This window comes from Arvicola amphibius, chromosome X (genome assembly GCF_903992535.2).
Source record: "Arvicola amphibius chromosome X, mArvAmp1.2, whole genome shotgun sequence".
Taxonomy (NCBI): domain Eukaryota; kingdom Metazoa; phylum Chordata; class Mammalia; order Rodentia; family Cricetidae; genus Arvicola; species Arvicola amphibius.
In genome coordinates, this window is record NC_052065.1 from 80,302,671 (window position 1) to 80,323,672 (window position 21,002).

The 21,002-nt window shown below is 37.4% G+C and overlaps 1 pseudogene; it reads left to right on the forward strand.

Moving 5' to 3' along the window:
* Positions 1–3,326: 3,326 nt before the first annotated feature.
* Positions 3,327–4,459, forward strand: LOC119804341 (annotated as a pseudogene).
* The last annotated feature ends 16,543 nt before the right edge of the window (positions 4,460–21,002 follow it).

The window sequence follows — 21,002 nt, forward strand, 5'->3', positions numbered from 1 at the left end:
GCGATATTTTCCATGCTATATTACAGATCTTCAGAAATTATCTGTGACTTTCACCTTTTACTCCACTCTCCCTTCTACCTTCTTACTATCCAGCCCTGGCAACCAACAGGATACTCTTTTGTTCTGAGCTTGGATTTTTAAAGTTTTGCATATAAATTGGATTATCCAAAATATTTACTTCCAGGATAGCTATATTTTACTTATCACACACTTCTCTAGGTGTATTCATGTCACAATGACCATATTTTCTTTCATTCATAAGTTGGAAAGTATTCCATTTTCTGTATGAATTTATCAGTCTATCGACACATACTGACTCCATTTATTTGTTATAAATGATGCTATAATGAAAATGGGCATGCAATATCTTTTTTGGAAACACTAATTTCAGTACATATGAAGATATAATAAGTAGAATTGCTGAATTATATGATATCTCTTTTCATTTCTGAGAAACCTGCAGATCACTTTGCAAAATTGTTACACTAATGTATATCTACTATTACAGTATTCAAGGGTCCTCCTTTCTCTCTTCATCATGGCCAAAATTTTTCTTTATTTTCTAGGAGGCAAATTAACAAGTATGAGATTATAGCTTATATTATTTTTATTCTCCTGATGCTTAGTGATTTATAAAAAAATTTGTATACCTTTTAGTATTTATGTGTTTTCTTTCAAGAAATATTTGAGATTCTGTGCTCATATTTCAATTTGATCGTCTGTCTTCTTGTTCTCAAATGGAAACCTTCATCATTTTATTGAAATTACTTTTTGTACATCATCTATTCTTGAAATATTTATGAAAAGTCAACTGACTATAATTTCATTTTTATGATACCAATTGTAATGCAAGCTTCTATTTGAGTACTAGCTCAATTTTTCTGTGTCTAATGACAAACAGACCTGGACCAAGATGATGACAAATTAAAAAGTAAGAAAAAAATTAGATTAATTACATTATTTAATTTTAATATTTAGTACATACAGGGTGAAGGGGGAATAAAAATGAAGAGAGGGGAGCCTAGAAAATTCAATTACATTGCCAGCAGGTAATTCTCACAAGCTTGTCCTAGAATTTCTTGCCTCTAGCCCAGTGGTTTTCAGCCTGTGAATCACAATCCCTTTTGGGAACAGTTCTATCATAGGGGTCACATGTCAGATATCTTGATTATAATTTATTTACATTACAATTAGTAACAGTAGCAAAAGTAAAGATATGAAGCAGCAATAAAATAATTTTATGGTTGTGGGTCACCACAGCATGACAAATTGTATTAAACGGTAGAATCATTAGGAACTTTGGGAATCACTACTCTAACCAAATTTGGGGTAGCAAAGTACTGAAATCTGATAGTACATTTTATGCCTGTACCCTGTGACCAAATTCATGCCAGAACTAAATAACCAGTCAAAAGTGTTTTTTTTCTTCTCTCTCTCTCTCTCTCTCTCTCTCTCTCTCTCTCTCTCTCTCTCTCTCTCTCTCTCTCATTATTTCCTTCTTTCTTTTTATTTCTTTCTTCCTTTTTTTGGAGTCTCTCTGTGTAGCACCGACTTTCTTGGACTTGCTCTATATACCAGACTGGCCTCATACTTGGATATCCTGCCATTGCCTCAAGACATTGGAATTAAATGCGTGTGCCACTATGTCTGGCTTCCTGATTTTATTTTCATGGCTTGTTCATGCATGGTGGAGATTGTAGTGTCTCACAATAACCTCCCAAGACAAAAGCTCATCATTTTGTACTGACCTCATTCACATTAAGGTATTACCGCTGTGTAACTACTAGTAAAGTACTTCATCCTAACCAAATGAGTAAACCTACAAAGTGGAGACTCCAGCAGCTTCATTGCTTTACACAATAGGCTGCACTCCCTTTACTTCCCAGTAAATCATCTTATATTGCATGAAATTAACCTATTTCTTTTCTTCCATGCTATAAAGAGTAAATTTATTCTCTGCCTATAAATCTCTTTCCTCCACAATGATCAACATTGTACCACACTATAGACTGTAGTAATCAATGATATGGTGTTGATAAAAGGATATGTATAGATCACCACAACATAATAAAAGTTCTAGAAAAATAGACACAAATAAAGTAAACTAAAAATTAATAGACATGATAGAAATTCAAATGTAAAAAGTAGAATAGAGAAAACTTAATTACCTATTGTCTGACTGTTTCCTGAGGAACCATAAATGTGATAAAATGTTTATTATTCCAGATAAGGCAATGACAGCAGCACAAAGTGATGATTCTACCTGTATCTACATTGGGATGCAGTTTAGTTTTTGTTAGATTGACCCAATCTTCTATCAGACTGGTCTATAAATCAGTCTGTGGGAACATTTTCTTGATAAATAATATGGGAAGTCCATTCTGGATAGTTTCACCCATAGGCAGGTGGTACAAGATTTTATAAGAAAGAAAACTGAACAATCCAATATACAACATTCCCCAAATGTTTCTGCTTCAGTTCCTGCCTACAACTTCTTGCTTTTATTCCTGCCCTCCCCTTTTTCAATGATGGACTGTTAGTGGGGTATGTAAGCATAATAAACCCTTTCTTCCACCAATTTCTGATGGATGTGGGATGTTTATTAAAACAATTGAAACTCATTTAGGACACTTGGTGAAGCAGTGAGTGTATTGTGGAACATGAGTGAGGAGTTACTTACAAGAAAAAGATTGACTTGAAAGGAAGCTGCATAGTCAAAAAGCCGAGTGCTACATAAATGACTCACAGAAAGTTGCTTCCCTGGAGCTCAGGGAGTAACTCACAGGCAAATCCACAGATAAATTCTTTTCTGCTGTGCAATTGTTTATTCTGTACTCTATAGAGTTGTATGAGTTTTAGATGTATGAATCTTTGATCTAGAGATGATTGATCCTTACTAGATTTTTTAGCTTTGGTCTCATGAGACTCCTGCTTATTTGCAGGATGAAATTCCTCAAGTAGGGGGAAGTAGCTGTATAACATTGCTGTGCTGGAAACCATTTCTGTAGTCTTATTTAATAGCTCTCATGTTAACAATACACAAAATCAATCCAATAACCTAAATACTGAAAATAAAAAAATTATGAAACTGGGAGAAGAAAACAACAAAAAAAAAGTCTGCATGATCTGTGTTTGGAAGTAAATGTTTAGAAACAATATCAAATTACAATACATTGAGAAAAAATTTAAACAGGACTCATTGCACCTAAATTTCAGGTTTATAAAATATCTTACTTAAAGAGTATCAAGATGAAGCGAGAAGATGAGAGTCGGAGACACTATCCACTTCCACCTGTTGGGCAGACACTGAAGAAGCCACTGCTACTATGGATGATTGGGAGGATCTGGTGTATCAGGCAAAGCTGGCAGAGTAGGCTGAGCAATATGACAAAATGATGGAATCAATGAGGAAAGCAGCAGGGATGGATGTGAAGCTGACAGTTGAAGAATGAGAGCTTTTATTTGTTGCACATAAAAATGTGCTTGGAGCCAGAAGAGCATTCTGGAAAATAATCAGCATCATTGAATAGAAGGAAGAAAACAAGGGAGGAGAGGACAAACCAAAGATGATTCAGGATTACCAGCAAATGATTGAAAATGAGCACAAATTAATCTGTTGTGACATTATAGATGTACTGGACAAACACCTCATTCCAGCAGCTAACACTGGCGAGTTCAAGGTTTTCTATTTTAAAATGAAAGGGGGAATACCACAAGTATCTGGCTGAGTTTGCTACAGGAAATAACAGGAAAAAAGGTCTCATAAAACAACATTGTGGCTTACAAAGCTGCTAGTGACATTGTAATAACATAACTTTCTACAATGCACACTTTTTTTTAGGTCTTGCACTCAACTTTTCTGTATTCTACCATGAAATTCTTAATTTCCCTGACTGTGCCTGCAAGTTGGCAAAAGGATCTTTTGATGATGCTATTGGACAACTGGACAGGCTGAGTGAAGAAGGCTATAAGGATTTTAAGATTATCATGCAGCTGCTATGTTATAACCTGATGTTGTGGACCTCAGACATGCAGGGCTGCTGTAAGAGACCAATTGTTTGTTTTCTGACTTCCCAGACTCCAGAAATAATCACACAGAAACTATGTTATCTGCAATACTGTTTGGCCAATAGCTTAAGCATATTTCTCGCTATTACATACTAATTTAACTCAACTCCATTAATCTGTGTATGACCATGTGGCAGTGGCTTATCAGCAAAGTTTCACCATGTCTGTCTTTGGCGGTTGCTCCATGGTTTCTCTTTGATTTTGCCTTCTTTCTCCCAGCATTCATTTTACTTTTCACTGCCTAGCTCTACTGTACCCTATCATGGCTCAAGACAGTTTCTTTATTAACCAATGGTAATCAAAGCATAAAGAAGGGAATCCCATATCATAGGGCAATGGTGAAGAGCAGAATAAAGAAGCATTGCCAGATGTGGAATATGAAAATCATTGAAATGTACTAAAACCAATAAGAGAATACATCTCTGATCGCTCTCCCTCCCACTTCCCCTTGGAAGTTGCACATTATCACTAAGTACTAGAAGGAAAACCCCAACCCAAGGAAGTTAATTGCACCAATATAAACACAAGCAACAGAGAATCTCACATCAAAAAAAAAACCCAAAGAAAAAACCACAATACTATCACTGAAAAATAATAGGAATTAATACTTATTGGTCATTAATATCTCTTAATATAAATGGAATTAATCCACCTATAAAAAGACACAGTCTAATAAAATGGATATGAAAACAGGATCCAGCATTCTGCTGTATACAAAAAATATACACCAACCTCAAAGACAGTCATTACCTCAGAGTAAAGGCTTGGTAAAAGGTTTTCCAGTCAAATGAACCTAAGAAACAAGCACGTGTAGCTACTTCAATATCTAACAAAGTAGACTTCAAACTAAAATCAATCAAAAGAGATAGAGAGGGACACATTATACTCATAATAGGAACAATCCATTAAAATTTTTCCTGAACATCTATGCCCCAAATAAATGATCACCCACATATGTAAAGGAAACATTACTAAAGCTTAAATTGCACATCAAACCCCACACACTGAAAGTAAGAGACTTCAATACCCCACTCTCCCTAATGGACAGATCAACTAGGCAGAAAACTAAGAGAGAAATAAGATAACTAACAGATATCATGACTCAAATGGACATAGCAGACATCTATAGAACATTCCACCTGAACACAAAGAATATACCTTCTTCTCAGTACCTCATGGAACCTTCTCAAAAATTGATCACACTTTCAGGAAACTAAAACAAACCTCAACAGATACAAAAAATAAAATAATCTAATATATCTAATTAGATCACCATGGTTTAAAATTAGAGTTCAACAGCAATGCTAATTCCAGAAAGCCCACAAACACATAGAAACTAAACTTTGCTTTATTGAACTACCCCTATGGCCAAGGAAGAAATAAAGAAAGAAAGACTACCTAGGACAAAAAAAGAAGGCACAATGTTTCCAAATCTATGTGACACTATGTTAACAGTGCTAAGAGGAAATAAGTGCCTACATATAGAAATTGGAGAAAGCTCACACTAGTGTTTTAACTGCACACCTGAAAACTCTAAAACCAAAAGAATCAAGCTCACCAAGGAGGAGTAGAAGACAGGAAGTAATCTAATTGAGGGCTGAAATCAATAAAATAGAAACAAAGGAAACAATACAAAGAATCAAGAAAATGAAGAGTTGGTTCTTTGAGAAAATCAGCAAGACAGACAATCCCTTACCTTAACTACTCAAAAGGCAGAGAGAAAACATGCAAATTAACAATATCAGAAATGAACTTGGGGATATAGCAACAGACATTGAGGAAATCAAAGGATCATTAGATCATACTATAAAAACCTATAATCCACAAAAATGGAAAACATAAAGAAATGAACAATTTTCTGGATAGATACCATATACCAAAATTAAATAAAGACCAAGTGAGAAATTTAAATAGACCTGCAAGGAAATAGAAGTTGTCATAAAAAGCCTCCCAACCCCCCCCTCCCAAAAAAAAGGCCAGGGCCTGACGGTTTCAGTGCAGAATTCTACCAGAACTCCTCAAATTGTGTCACATAATATAATCAGAAGGAACATTGCAAAACTTTTTTATGATGCTACAATTACACTAAGATCGAAACCACACAAAGACTCAACCAAGAAAGCGAATTACAGACAAATCTCACTCATGAATATAGATGCAAAAATACTCAATAAAATACTGGCATACAGAATCCAAGAACACCTCAGAATAATCATCCACCATGATCAAGTCAGCTTCATCCCAGAGATGCAGGGATGGTTCAATATGTGGAAATCTATCAATGTAATCCACCATATAAATAAATTATAAAGGAAAAACCATAAGATCATCTCATTATGCTGAAAAAGCATTTAACAAATTCAAAAACCCCTTCATGGTAAAGGTCTTGGAGAGATCAGGGATTCAAGAAACATATCTAAACATAATAAAAGCAATATACAGCAAGCTGACAGCCAACATCAAATTAAATGGAGAGAAACTTAAAGCAATTCCAATAAAATCAGATAAAAGGCAAGGCTGTTCATGAACTCCATATCTATTCAACATAGATCTTGACATTCTTGTTAGAGCAAGAAGACAATAGTAGATCAAGGGATTCAAATTGGAAAGGAAGAAGTCAAACTTTTGTTATTTGCAGATGATATGATAGTATATATGTGACACAATACATTCTTATAGGGAACTTCTACAGCTGATAAATGCCTTCAGTAATGTGGCAGGATATAAGACCAACCCAAAAAATCAGTAGCCCTCCTTTATACAAAGGGTAAAGAAGCTAAGAAAGAAATCAAAGAAACATCATCCTTCACAATAGCCACAAATAACATAAAATATCTTAAAGTAACACTAACCAAACAATTGAAAGACATGTTTGACAAGAGCATTAAGTCTTTGAAGAAAGAAACTAAAGAAAATACCAGAAATTGGAAAGATCTCTCATGCTCTTGTATAGGTAGGATCAAAATAGTAAAAATGGCAATCCTACAAAAAGCAATCTATAGATTAAATGAAAACACCATTGAAATCCCAATATAATTCTTTTTTTTCTTTTTTTTTTTCTGAGACAGGGTTTCCCTGTAGTTTCTAGAGCCTGTCCTGGAACTAGCTCTTGTAGACCAGGCTGTCCTCGAACTCAGAGATCCACCTGCCTCTGCCTCCCGAGTGCTGGGATTAAAGGCATGCGCCACCACCGCCCGGCACAATATAATTCTTTTTAGATATTTTAAAAATAATCAACTTTATATGAAAAAAACAGGATAACTAAAACAAGCCTGTACAATAATGGAACTTCCAGAGGCATCACAATCCCTGACATCGAGCTATGTTATACAGCTACAGTAATGAAAACTGCTTGGTATCTGCATAAAAACAGACAAGTTGACCAATGGAATCAAATAGAAGTCCCAGATATAAATCCACACACTTATAAACACCTGATTTTTGACAAAAAAGCTAAAATTATACAATAGAAAAAAAGAAAATATCTTCAAAAATGGTGCTGGCATAACTGGATGTCAGCATATGGAAGAATAAAAATAGATCAATATCTATCCTCCTGCACAAAACTCAAGTCCAAATGGATTAAGAACCTCAATTTAAATCTGAACTCACAAGCCCAATTGAAGAGAAAGTAGAAAGTAGCCTTCAATGCACATGAGATGACTTTCTAAACATAACGCCAATAGCACAGACCCTTAGAGCAAAAATAAATAATTGGGAACTTCTGAAACTGAGAAGCTTCTATAAAGCCAAGAACACAGTCAATAAGACAAAAAGTCAGCCAACTGAATGAGAAAACATCTTTATCAACCCCACATCACACATAGGACTGATCTCTAAAATATATAAATAACTTAAGAAATTAGATATCAAAATTCCAAATAATCCAATTAAAAATATGGTACAGAACTAAACAGAGAATTCTCAACAGAAGAATTTCAAATGGCTGAAAGACACTTAAGGAATTATTTAACAGCTTTAGCCATCAGGAAAATGCAAATAAAACAACTCTGAGATACCATCTTACACCTATCAGAACAGCTAAGATCACAATCATCAATGATAGCTTATGTTGGAGAAGATGTGAAGTAAGGGGAAAACTCAACCCATTGCTGGTGAGAATGAAAACTTGTCCAACCACCCTGGAAACTAGTATGGCCATTTATCAGAAATCTGGGAATCAACCTACCTCAGGACCCAGTGATACCACTGTAGTATGGTGCTCAATCATACTACAAGGGCATTTGTTCAACTATGTTTATAGAAGCATCATTTGTAATAACCAGAACTTAGAAACAACCTAGATGCCCCTCAACTAAAGAATGAATAAATAAAGTGTGGCACATTTACACATTAGAGTACTACTCAGCAGTAAAAAAAAATATCTTGAAATTTGCATGCAAAGGATGGAAATAGATAAAAAAAACATCCTGATGGAGGTAACCCAGACCCAGAAATATGAAAATAGGATGTGCTCACTCATAAGTGAATGCTAGTATTAAGCAAAGCATATTGAACTTACAGTTCATGATTCTAGAGAAGCTAACCCTAAGAAAAATATACATAGATTCACCTGGAAATGGAGAATAGACAAGATTACCTGACAAAATTGGAATCATGGGGGTAAGGGAATAAGGAGGGCAGAAGGGAAAGATGAGGAGAGAAGGAAAGGGGGAATGAGAACTTGAGAGAACAGGATAGTTGAGATGGAGGAAGTGCATAGATAAGAACAAGGAAAAAGATAGTTCGACTGAGGGAGCCATTATGGTACGAAGAAACCTGGCACTAGAAAAACTCCCAGTAATTCACAAGGATGACACCAGTTATGACCATAAGCAATAAAATAAAGGGTATCCAAACTGGCTTTGCCTTGTAGTCAGACTGATGAATATCTTAAATATCACCATGGAACCTTCATCCAGCAACTGATGGAAACAGAGGCATAGACCTGCATCAGAGCACTGGACTGAGCTCCCAAAGTCAAGTTTAAGAGTGGGAAGAGTGACAATATAAGCAAAGAGGTCAAGACCATGATGAGTATACCCATTCAAACAGTTTACCTAAGCTAATGTGAGCTCACCAACTCCATCCAGACAGAGAAGGAAACAGCATAGGTTAAACTAGTTTCTCTGAATATGAATGACAGTTGTATGCTTGGGGCAGACTGCAGGCCCACTCGCAGTGACACCAAGATTTACCCCGACTGCTTGTACTGGGTTTTTTTTTTTTTTTGGAATGTTTTTCTTTTGCATAGTTTCCTTACTCAGGCTAGATATAGTTGGGAGGGCCTCAGACATGCCTCAAAGAAATATGCCTTATCCTCTCTGAAGAATGAATGTGGGTGGGATGGGAATAAGGTAGAGGGAATATGAGAAGGGGAGGGAGTCTGTACTGGGATTGGTATATAAAATGAAATCAGATAGTTTGTTTTACTATTTAAAAAATAATAAATATAGAGTATCTGTAGGTGGGACGGCTGCTTGTTTTGTTCAGGGCCAGGCCAGCTCGCTTAGACCCAAAGTAATCACACAGAAACTACATTAATTAAATCACTGCCTGACCCAATAGCTCTAGCTTCTTATTGGCTAATTTCTTACATATTAATTTAACCGACTTCTATTAATCTGCTAATTTCTTACATATTAATTTAACCCATTTCTATTAATCTGTGTATCACCACATGAGAGTGGCGTACTGCCTAAAATTCCAACTGGAGTCTATCTGTGGCAACTCCATGGCATCTCTCTGTCTCCTCTCTTTTTTTCTCCCAGCATACAGCCTAGCTTTCCCCTCCTAGTTCTTTTCTTCCCTGCCATAGGCTCAAAGAAGTTCTTTATTCATCAATGGTAATTACAGCACACAGTGGGGACTCCCACATCAAGTATCAAGATATTTTAAGTTATTTATGTCTATTTTGAATGGTGATATTTCTCTGTTTTCTTTCTTAGCCCATTTATCATCTGTATAAAGGAGGGAAACGTTCTTATTATCTTCTCCAGGATCCCAAACTTATAGGCTCGATGTCCTTTAATCATGGCTAGAAACCGAATATGAGTGAGTACATCCCATGTTCATCTTTATGGGTCTGGGTTACCTCACTCAGAATAGTGTTTTCTATTTCCATCCATTTGCCTGCAAAATTCAAGATGTCATTGTTTTTTACCGCTGCGTAGTATTCTAGCATGTATATATTCCACAGTTTCTTCATCCATTCTTCCACTGAAGGGCATGGAAGGTGAACTCCCAAAAAAGATATAGTAATCCTCCTGGATATTGGAAGTAGACACGATCGCCAGGCAAAATTGGGAACTTGAGGGTTGGGCAAGACTGGGCCAAGGGAAGATGGGGAGAGAAAAGTGTGAAGGGGAGAGCGGGGGGAGCTCGGAGGAATGGGGTGCTTGGGATATAGGAAGGGTGGATATGAGAGCAGGGAAGCATATATCTTAATTTAAGGAGCTACCTGAGGGTTGTCAAGAGACTTGACCCTAGAGGGGTTCCCAGGTTTCCAGGGAGACGCCCCCAGTTAGTTCCTTGGGCAGCTGAGGAGAGGGAGCCTGAAAAGGCCAGTTCCTATAGCCATACTGATGAATTTCTTGCATATCACCATAGAACCTCCACCTGATGATAGATGAAGAAAATGACAGAGCCCCACCTTGGAGCACCGGACTGAGCTCCCAAGGTCCTGATGAGGAGCAGAAGGAGAGAGAACATGAGAAAGAAAGTCAGGACCGTGAGGGAACCTCCAGCTGGCGACAGATGGGGAAGGTGACTGAGCCCCACATTGGAGCACTGGACTGAGCTCCCAAGGTCCCGATGAGGAGCAGAAGGAGCGAGAACATGAGGGAGAAAGTCAGGAACGAGAGGGGTGCGTTCACTCATGGAGACGGTGGGACAGAACTAATGGGAGATCACCAACTCCAGTTGGAATGGGACTGATGGATCATGCGACCAAACCCGTCTCTCTGAGTGTGGCCAACAGCGGGGGCTGACTGAGAAGCAAAGGGCAATGGCTCTGGGCTCTGATTGTTCTTCATGGACGGGCTCTGTGGGAGCCTTCTCAGCTTGGTCGATCACCTTCCTGGACCTGGGGGGAGTTGGGAGGACCTTGGTCTTAGCATAGAGTGGGGAACCCTGATGGCTCCTTGGCCTTGAGAGGGAGGGAGGGGAGGTATGGGTGGAGGGGAGGGGAGGGAAGGGGGAGAAGGAGGGGAGAGAAAGGGGAGAAGGAGGGGAGGGAGGGGGGAGGAGGAGGGAAGGAGATGGAAATTTTTAAATATAAAAAAAAAAAATAAACCATGAGAAAAAAAAAATAAAGGAGGGAAACGAGGGCTACCAATATTTTTGAATTAATATTGTAACCTGCTACCTTACTAAAAGTGTTTATGATATTTAGGAGTTTCCTTGTAGAAACTTTGATGTCACTCATATATACTATAATATCACCTCCAAATAGTGATATTTTGAATTCTTCTTTTCCTATTTGTATCCACTTTTTGTTGTCTTCTTACTCGAGGAAAATCCTCAAGAACTATATTTAATAGATATGGAGATAGTGCAGACTTCTTCCTGTTTCTGATTTCAGTGGGACCACATTGAGTTTCTCTCCATTTAGTTTGGTGTTGGCTGTTGGCTTGCTGCATATTGCCTTTATTAGATTTAGGTAGGTATGTTCCTTGTATCCCTGCTCTCTTCAGGACTTTTATCATAAATGGGTATTGAATGTTATCAAATGCTTTTTCAGCATTTAATGAGAAGATCATGTGGGTTTTTTCCTTTTAGATTTTTTTATTTGGTGGATTACATTGTTGGGTTTTTGTATGCTGAACCATCCCTGTGTCTCTGGGATAAATCTGACAGGGTCATAATGGATGATATTTCTGATGTCCCCTTGGATTTGTTTTGCCAGTATTTTATTGACTATTTTTATATCAATGATCATGAATGAGATTGGTCTGCAATTCTTTTTTATAATAGTATGTTTGTGTGTGTTCTTGAAATCAGAGTAACTGTAGTCTCATGAAAAGAGTTGGGCAATGATCCATCTAGTTCTATTGTGTGGAAAATTTGAGGAATATTGGTATTAGTTTTTCTTTGAAAATCTTGTAGAATTCTTCACTGAAACTATCTGGTCATGAAATTTTTATTTTTTGTTTTATTTTTGCTTTGGAGAGTTGATGACTGTTTCTATTTCTGTATTAGTCATAGACCTATTTAATTAGTTTATCTGGTCTTGATTTAATTTCGGTAAATGTTATTTATACAGAAAATTGTCCATTTCCTTTAAGTTTTCCAGTTTTATGGAGTAAAAGTGTTTGAAGTATGACCTGGTGATTCTCTGAATTTTTTTCTGTGTCCCTAGTTATATTCCCCTTTTCATTTCTGATTTTGTTAATTTGGATAGTCTCTCTCTGCATATTGGTTAGTTTGGATAAAGGCTTGTCTATTTTATTGATTTTCTCAAAGAACTAACTCTTATTTCATTGATTCATTATATCAACTTCTTTCTTTCTATTTTATTGATTTCAGCTCTCAATTTGATTATTTCCTGTTGTCTAATTCTCCTGGATGAGTTTGCTTCTTTTTGTTCTAAAGGTTTCAGGTGTTCTGTTAACTCATTAGTATGGGATTTTTTCAGCTTTTTTAAGTAGGCATTTAGTCCTATAAAATATCCTGTTAACACTGCTTTCATTATGTCCAATAAGTATGGCTATATTTTGTGGTCATTTTAATAGAATTTTAGGAAGTTTTTTTCATTACTTTTTATAATTGCAGAGAAATATATTCAAGATCAGAGCTTCAAAAATGATCAGTAACAGAAATGAAATATATTAGGCAGGAGATGGTAGGAATTTTTAATTGCATAATCTTGCCTTTTAATCCTGTCACTGTCTTAATTCCTATACAGTTAGTGACATCTTCTTTTTTTGCATTTTTTATTTTTATTTTAAAATTAAAAATTTCTATCTCCTCCCATCCTCCCACTTCCCTCCCCTCCCTTCCCCCCACACCCCAACTGTCTCCCTCTCCAGGCCAAAGAGAAGTCAGGGTTCCCTACACTATGGGAAGTCCAAGGTCCTCCCAATTACCCCCAGGTCCAGGAAGGTGAGCATCCAGACTGACAACACTCCCACAGAGCCTGTCCATGCAGCAGAATCAAAGCCCAGTGCCATTGTCCTTGGCTTCTCAGTCAGCCTCCACCGTCAGCCACATTCAAAGAATCTGGTTTGATCACATGCTCCATCAGTCCCATTCCAGCTGGCTTGGTGACTTCCCATTAGATCTGTCACGCCTTCTCAGTGGGTGAATACACCCCTCACAGTCCTGACTTCCTTGCTTATGTTCTCCCTCCTTCTCCTCCTCATTAGAACCTTGGGAGCTCAGACCAGTGCTCCAATGTGGGTCTCTGTCTCTATCTCCATCCATCACCAGATGAAGGTTCTATGGTAATATGCAAGATAATCATCCGTGTGGCTATAAGTTCCTTGACACATTGGTAATTAAGTTTAGCATTATTCAATTTCTATGTGTTTTTAGACCTTCTGGAATTAGTGTTACTGTTGTATTCTAACTTTATGCTATGTGATCCAATAAGATACATGAGATCATTTCATTTTTTGTTGTATCTGTTGAGGTTTGCTTTTTTTACTGAGAGTATTGTCAGCTTTTGAGAAGTTTCCATAAGGTGATGAGAAAAAAGTTATATTCTGTATGTTTGGATGGAATGTTCTACAGATGCGTTTTAAGACCATTTGAATAATAACATCTGTTAATTCCCTTATTTCTCTATGAAGTTAATGTGTGGTAGACCTGTCCATTGGTGAGAGTGGGGTATTGAAGTCTCCCATGATTAGTGTGTGGGGCTTAATGTGTGATTTATGCTTTAGTAGTATTTCCTTCACATATGAGGGTGCCCTTATATTTGGGGCATAGATTTTCACAATTGAGATTTCTTCTTGATGGTGTTCTTCCTGTGACAAATATGAAATGCCCTTCTTTGTCTTTTTAGATTGATTTTAGATTGAAGTCTATTTTTTAGATATTAGGATAGCTACATCTGCTTGTTTCTTAGTTCAACTTAATTGAAAATCTTTTCCCAACTCTTTACTCTGAGGTTATGATTGTCTTTGAGATTGAGGTATATTTCTTGTAAGCAGTAGAAAGATGGATTCTGTTTTCATATACAATCTGCTAGCCTGTGTCTTCTTATAGGTGAATTGAGAGTATTTATATTAAAAGATTTTATTTATCAATGATTAGTAGTTTCTGTTATTTTAGCTTTTGTTGTTGGTGCTGTTACTGTGTGTGTTTTCCCTTCTTTAGGATTTGCTGCTGTGATATCGTCTATTGTCTTTGCTTTTGTTGGTGTAACTGACTTCCTATGGTTGGAGTTCTCCTTTTAATACTTTCTATAGGTCTGGATTTGTGGCTAGATATTGCTTAAGTCTGGTTCTGTCATAGAATAGCTTGTTCTTTTCTATCTATGGCAATAGAAAGTTTAGTTGGGTATAGTAGTCTGGACCAGCATCCATGGTCACCTAATGTCTGCATAATTCTTGAACAGGACAGTGAAATAAACTCATACTTACACAATATTTTATATAGGACTGTTTATGAAGCATATTGTTTTATAACCACCAGAATCAGGAAGATCTCATGGTATTTGTCCTTCAATAAAACTGTAGTATATCTCTAAAAATGTTTACCATATAGTATCAATAAGGAACCAAATATCAATTCATGCACTAATACAAGTAGATATTATGTGTACTCTTCTAATGTAGGGAAAATTGGGAACTTCTCTCAGGAATTTTAGTCTCAATAATAAATTAATTCATTCTGTAGCAAACCATCTGCATTGGAGTGTTACGGGGTGACTTTAATATCCCAGTCTGTCAGATAGATCATTCATCCAGACAAAAACTGAACAAAAAAATGATAGGGATAAATGACTGCATGAATCAAAACTACTTAACAGATCACTATGAAACATTTCACCTAAGCACAAAAGAACCCTTACCAACAGCTCATAGAGATTTATCCAAAATTGAACACATGTTTGGACACAAAGTAAGTCTCAACAGATGCAAGAAGATGGTTACTCTGCATTCTACCTGAATATCATGGACTAAACCTATACCAAATAGAGTCGAATGTTTATAAACTCAGGAAAATGAATAAATCACTAATTAGAAAAAATGAAAGAAGAGAGGAATTAAGAATAAAATTTAAAACTTTGAGAGATTAGGGATACTAGGTTCATACCTAAATATAATAAAAGCAATATACAGCAAGCTGACATCTAACATCAAATAAAATGTAGAGAAACTCAAAGCCATTCCACTAAAATCAGCAAGAAGACAAAGCTGTCCACTCTCTCCATACCTCTTCAATATAGTGCTTGAAGTTCTAGCAATAGCAATAAGACAACATAAGGATATCAAGGGGATTCGAATATAAAAGGAAGAAGTCAAACTTTCATTATTTGCTGATGATATGATAGTGAACATAAGCGACCACAAAAACTCTACCAAGAAACTCCTACAGCTGATAAACATCTTTAGTAATGTGGCAGGATATAAAAACAACACCAAAAAATCAGTTGCCCTCCTATACACAAAGAACAAAGAAGTAGAGAGGGAAGTCAGAGAAACTTCAGCTTTCACAATATGCACAAATAGCATAAATTATCTTGAGATATCTCTTTTTTTTGGTTTTTCGAGACAGGGTTTCTCTGCAGCTTTTTCAGAGCCTGTCCTGGAACTAGCTCTTGTAGACCAGGCTGGCCTCGAACTCACAGAGATCTGCCTGCCTCTGCCTCCCGAGTGCTGGGATTAAAGGTGTGCGCCACCACCGCCCGGCTTTCTTGAGGTATCTCTAACCAAGGAAGTGAAAGATCTATTTGACAAGAACTTTAAGTCTTTGAAGAAAAAAATTAAAGAGGATACCATAAAATGGAAGGATCTCCCATGCTTTTGGATTGGGAGGATCAACATACTAAAAATGACAATTCTACAAAAGCAATCTATAGATTCAATGCAATCTCTATCAAAATCCCAACATAATTCTTCACAGACTTTGAGAGAACAATAATCAACTTTTTATGGAAAAACAAAAAACCCAGGATAGCCAAAACATTCCTACACAATAAGAGTACTTCCAGAGGCCGGGCGGTGGTGGTGCACACCTTTAATCCCAGCACTCGGGAGGCAGAGGCAGGAGGATCTCTGAGTTCGAGGCCAGCCTGGTCTACAAGGGCTAGCTCCAGGACAGGCTCTAGAAACTACAGGGAAACCCTGTCTCAAAAAAAAAAAAAAAGAGTACTTCCAGAGACATTAACATCCCTGACTTCAAACTCTATTACAGAGCTACAGTAATGAAAACAGCTTGCTATTGGCATAAAACCAGAGATGTTGACCAATAGAATTGAATAGAAGACACAGATTTTAACCAACAAACTAATGAACACCTTATGTAGAAGAATGAAAATAGATCCATATCTATCACCATTCACAAATCCAAATGGATTAAAGACATCAATATAAATCTGACCACACTTAACCTGATAGAAGAGAAAGTGAGAAGTAGTCTGCAACACATGGGCACAAAAGACCACTTCCTACATATCACCCCAATAGCACAGACAATAAGAGCAACAGTGAATAAATTGGACCTCCTAAAACTGAGAAGCTTCTGTAATGCAAAGGACACTCTTATTAAGACAAAAAGGCAACCTACTGAATGGGAGAGGATCTTTACCAACTCTACATTAGACAAAGGTCAGACCTCCAAAATATATAAAGAACTCAAGAAACTAGATATTAAAACTTAAATTAACCTAATTAAAAAATGGGGTACTGAACTGAACAGAGAATTCTCAACAGAAGAATTTCAAAAGGCCAAAAGACTCTTAAGGTCATGCTCAACTTCCGTAGCAATTAGGGAAATGCAAATCAAAACAATTTTGAGATACCATCTTACACCCGTAAGAATGTCTAAAATTAAAAACACCAATGATTGCCTATGCTGGAGAGAATGTGGAGTAAGGGGAACACTCATCCATTTTTGTGGGAATGCAAACTTGTGCAACCAGTTTTGAAATCAGTGTGGCAGTTTCTTAGGAAGCTGGGAGTCAACCTACCTCAGGATCCCACACTTTCACTTTTGGGAATATACCCAAGAGATGCCCAATCATACTACAAAAGCATTTGTTCAACTATGTTCATAGCAGCATTATTTGTAATAGCCAGAACCTGGAAAAAACCTTGGTGCCCCTCAATAGAAGAATGGATAAAGAAGGTGTGGCACATATACACTTTATAGTTCTACTCAGTGGTAAAAAAACAATGACATCTTGAATTTTGCGTGCAAATGGATGGAAATATAAAACACTATCCTGAGTGAGATAACCCAGACCAAAAAGAGCAATATGGCATGTACTCACTAGTTAGTGGATTCTAGTCATAAACAAAGGACATTGAGCTTATAATTTGTGATCCTAGAAAAGCTAAATAAGAAGGTGAACCCAAAGAAAAACATATATTTATCCTCCTGGATTTTGGAACTAGACAAGATCACCAGGCAAAAGTTTGGAGCATGGTGGTGGGGGTGGGTTGGGGTGAAGGGGAGATGGGAAGAGAGAAGGGAAAAGGAGAGGATTGGGAAGAGCTTGAGGGAATGGGATGGTTGAGATAGAGGAAGGGTGGTTATAGGAGCAGTGAAGAAGATATTTTAACTAAGGGAGTGATTTTTGGGTTAGCAAGAGACTTGGCTCTAGAGGGGTACCCATGTGACTAAGGGGATTTCCCCAATTAGGTCCTTGGGCAGCAGAGGAGAGAGTACCTGTACTGGCCTTCTCCCATAGCTATACTGATGGATATCTTGCATATCACCATAGAACCTTCATCTGGTGATGGATGGAGATAGAGACAGAGACCCACATTGGAGCACTGTACTGAGCTTCCAAGGTCCAGAGGAAGAACAGAAGGAGGGAGAACATGAGCAAAGATGTCAGGACTGTGAGGGGTGCGTCCACCCATGGAGACGGTTGAACTGATCTAATGGAAGCTCACCAAAGCCAGCTGGACTGGGACTGAATGAACATGTGATCAAACTGGACTCTTTGAATGTTGCTGACAATGAGGGCAGACTGAGAAGACAATGATAATGACACCGGGTTTTGATTCTATTGCATGCACTGGTTTTGTGGGAGCCTAGTCTGTTTGGATGCACACCTTCCTAGACCTGGATGAAGGGGGGAGGACCTTGGACTTCCCACAGGACAGGAAACCCTGACTTCTTTTTGGACTGGAGAGAGAGAGCGAGGGGTAGGAGGAATGGGTGGGTTGGTAGGGAAACGGGAGGATGGGAGGAGGTTGAAAGTTTTAATAAATAAATACAAAAAAACCCAGTGTTGGTACATGCCTTTAATCTCAGTACTTGGCAGACAAAAAAAGAAAAAAAAAAGAACTTTTTAAAACTTTCTGAAAATGAAAACACAGCACACCCAAATGTATGAGACACAATGAAGTATGTTCAAACGCGCAAGATAGTAGTACTAATTCCCTACATTAAAAATTTGGAAAGAACTCATGTGAAAGCTCTAAGACAAAAATAAGATATTAGACCTAAAAAATGGAAAGAAAGAAGTAATCAGTCTCAGAATTTAAATAAATACAATAGAAATAAAGCATAAAACAACCAAAAGCAATATCAAAAAATTCAATGAAAAAGTTGATTCTTTCAGAATACTCATAATATTGATAAAACTGTAGCAAAATTAACTAAAAGACAAAGAAGGAGGCCCAAATTTATAAAATTAGTGATAAAAGAGTAACAAAACAACAAATACTGAGGAAGTCTAGAGAATCATAGCGACATATATTAAAAATCTGTACTCCAACAAACCGGTAAACCTAAAAGAAATAAATATTTTTAATATATAGAATCTATAAAGTTATATAAAGATTATTTAAGGAATTTAACAAATCTATAATTTCTAGTGAAATAGAAGCAGTAATTAAAATTCTTCCAACCAAAAAGGCCAGGGCCAGAGGGATTCAGCCCATAACTATACTACACTTCCAAAGAAAACTTACAGCCAAGACCCTTCAAATTAATCTACAAATTAAAAGCAGAAGGAACATTCCCAATAATTTATATGAGGCCAAAATTCCCCTGTAGATTGAACCACATAAAGATACAACAAAGAATCCCCGGCTACTGCCTTTCTCTTCTTATCCCATCCCAGCTTGCCACCAAACACCCATTTCCATCTGCCAGGTCATAGGATCCCCCAACTCAGCCTGATTCAGGACTGAGGGTCTGGGGACGAAGTAGTGAGTGCAACTGCTGCAGGAGGTTCTTTGTTCCACTGAGCCTACACCTAGCAAGCCCGCCCTTTTTTTCTGTGAGGTCCCTGGCCAGCAACTGGCCCTGCTTTTGTACCAGAAGTTCCATCCAGAGGGGGAAGTGAGTGCCCGACCAGTTGGCTGGATGCCCCAGGAACAGAGCACAAGCGCCTCCCAATCCCCTAAACTTTCTCGCCATTCAGCAGGGCTTCTGCCTGGCTACTGCCTTTCTCTACTTATCCCATCCAAGCTTGCCCCCAAAGCACTTCTTTCCATCTGTGGGGGTCCTTAGATCTGCCACCACAGCCTACTTTAGGATGGAGAGGATCTGAGAGACAAATCCAGTGCTGAGGGGACCTAAAAGAGGTCAGACCAGGCACACAGGTAGCCACAACAAGGAACGGACTAAGCCTCCAAGACTCTCCTAACAGCATTTGAAGGAGTAAATGGGCAGGTGCCAATGCAAGAATTCCTCCAACAATCTGAAAAGCAACATGAAAACACCAAAATCCAGCAAACATTCAATAGGAAGACTTGAACACCCTAATCCAGAAGAAGTAGAAGAAATAGACTTTATACACAACATTTTGAAAGTGTTAGAGACCATTAAGCAGGATGTGAAAAACTTTTAAAGAAATTAATAGGAAAACTAACAAATAGAATAAATCCCTCAAAGATATCCAAGAAAACCAAGAAAAAGCAATCAAACAGGTAAGGGAAACAGTTCAAGACTTGAAAACTGAAATGGAGGCAATGAAGAAAATGCAAACCAAGAGATGTCAGGGTATGAAACCTCTGGGTAAATGAACAGAAACTACAGAGACAAGTATAACCAAAAGAATTCAAGAGATAGACAGAAGAATCTCAGACAATGAAGATACTATAGAGGAAATAAATGCACTGATCAAAGAAAACAGCAAATCCAACAAATTTTCTTCACAAAACATCCAGGAAATCTGGGAAACAATAAAAAAGACCAAACCTAAGAATAATAGGGGTAGGAAAAGGAGAAGAATTACAGCTCAAAGGCCCAGGAAATATATTCAACAAAATTATAGAAGAAAACTTTCCCAGCCTAAAGAAGGATATTCTTATGAAGGTACAAGAAACATACAGAACACTTAATAGACTGGATCAAAAAAAGTCCCCTCACCATATGATAATCAAAACACACAGAATAAAGGAAGAATATTAAGAGTTGCAAAGGAAACAGGTCAAGTAACATAAAAGTAAACCTTTAAGAATTATACCTGACTTCTCTATGGAAACCATGAAAGCCAGAAGGTCTTGGATAGATGTGCTACAGAAATTAAGAGACCATGGATGCAAGCCCAGACTACTATACCCAGCCAAGCTTTCTTTCACCATCAATGGAGAAAAAAAGGTATTCCAGGATAAAAACAAATTTAAACAATATGTAGCCACAAATCCAGCCTTACAGAAAGTAATAGAAGGAAAATCACACCCCAAGGAACCCAATAACACCCAGAATAACTGAGACATCTAACAACCATCCACCAGCACAACTCAAAGAAAGGAAATATGCAAACTCTACCACCAAAAAAATAATAACAATAACCGGAGTTA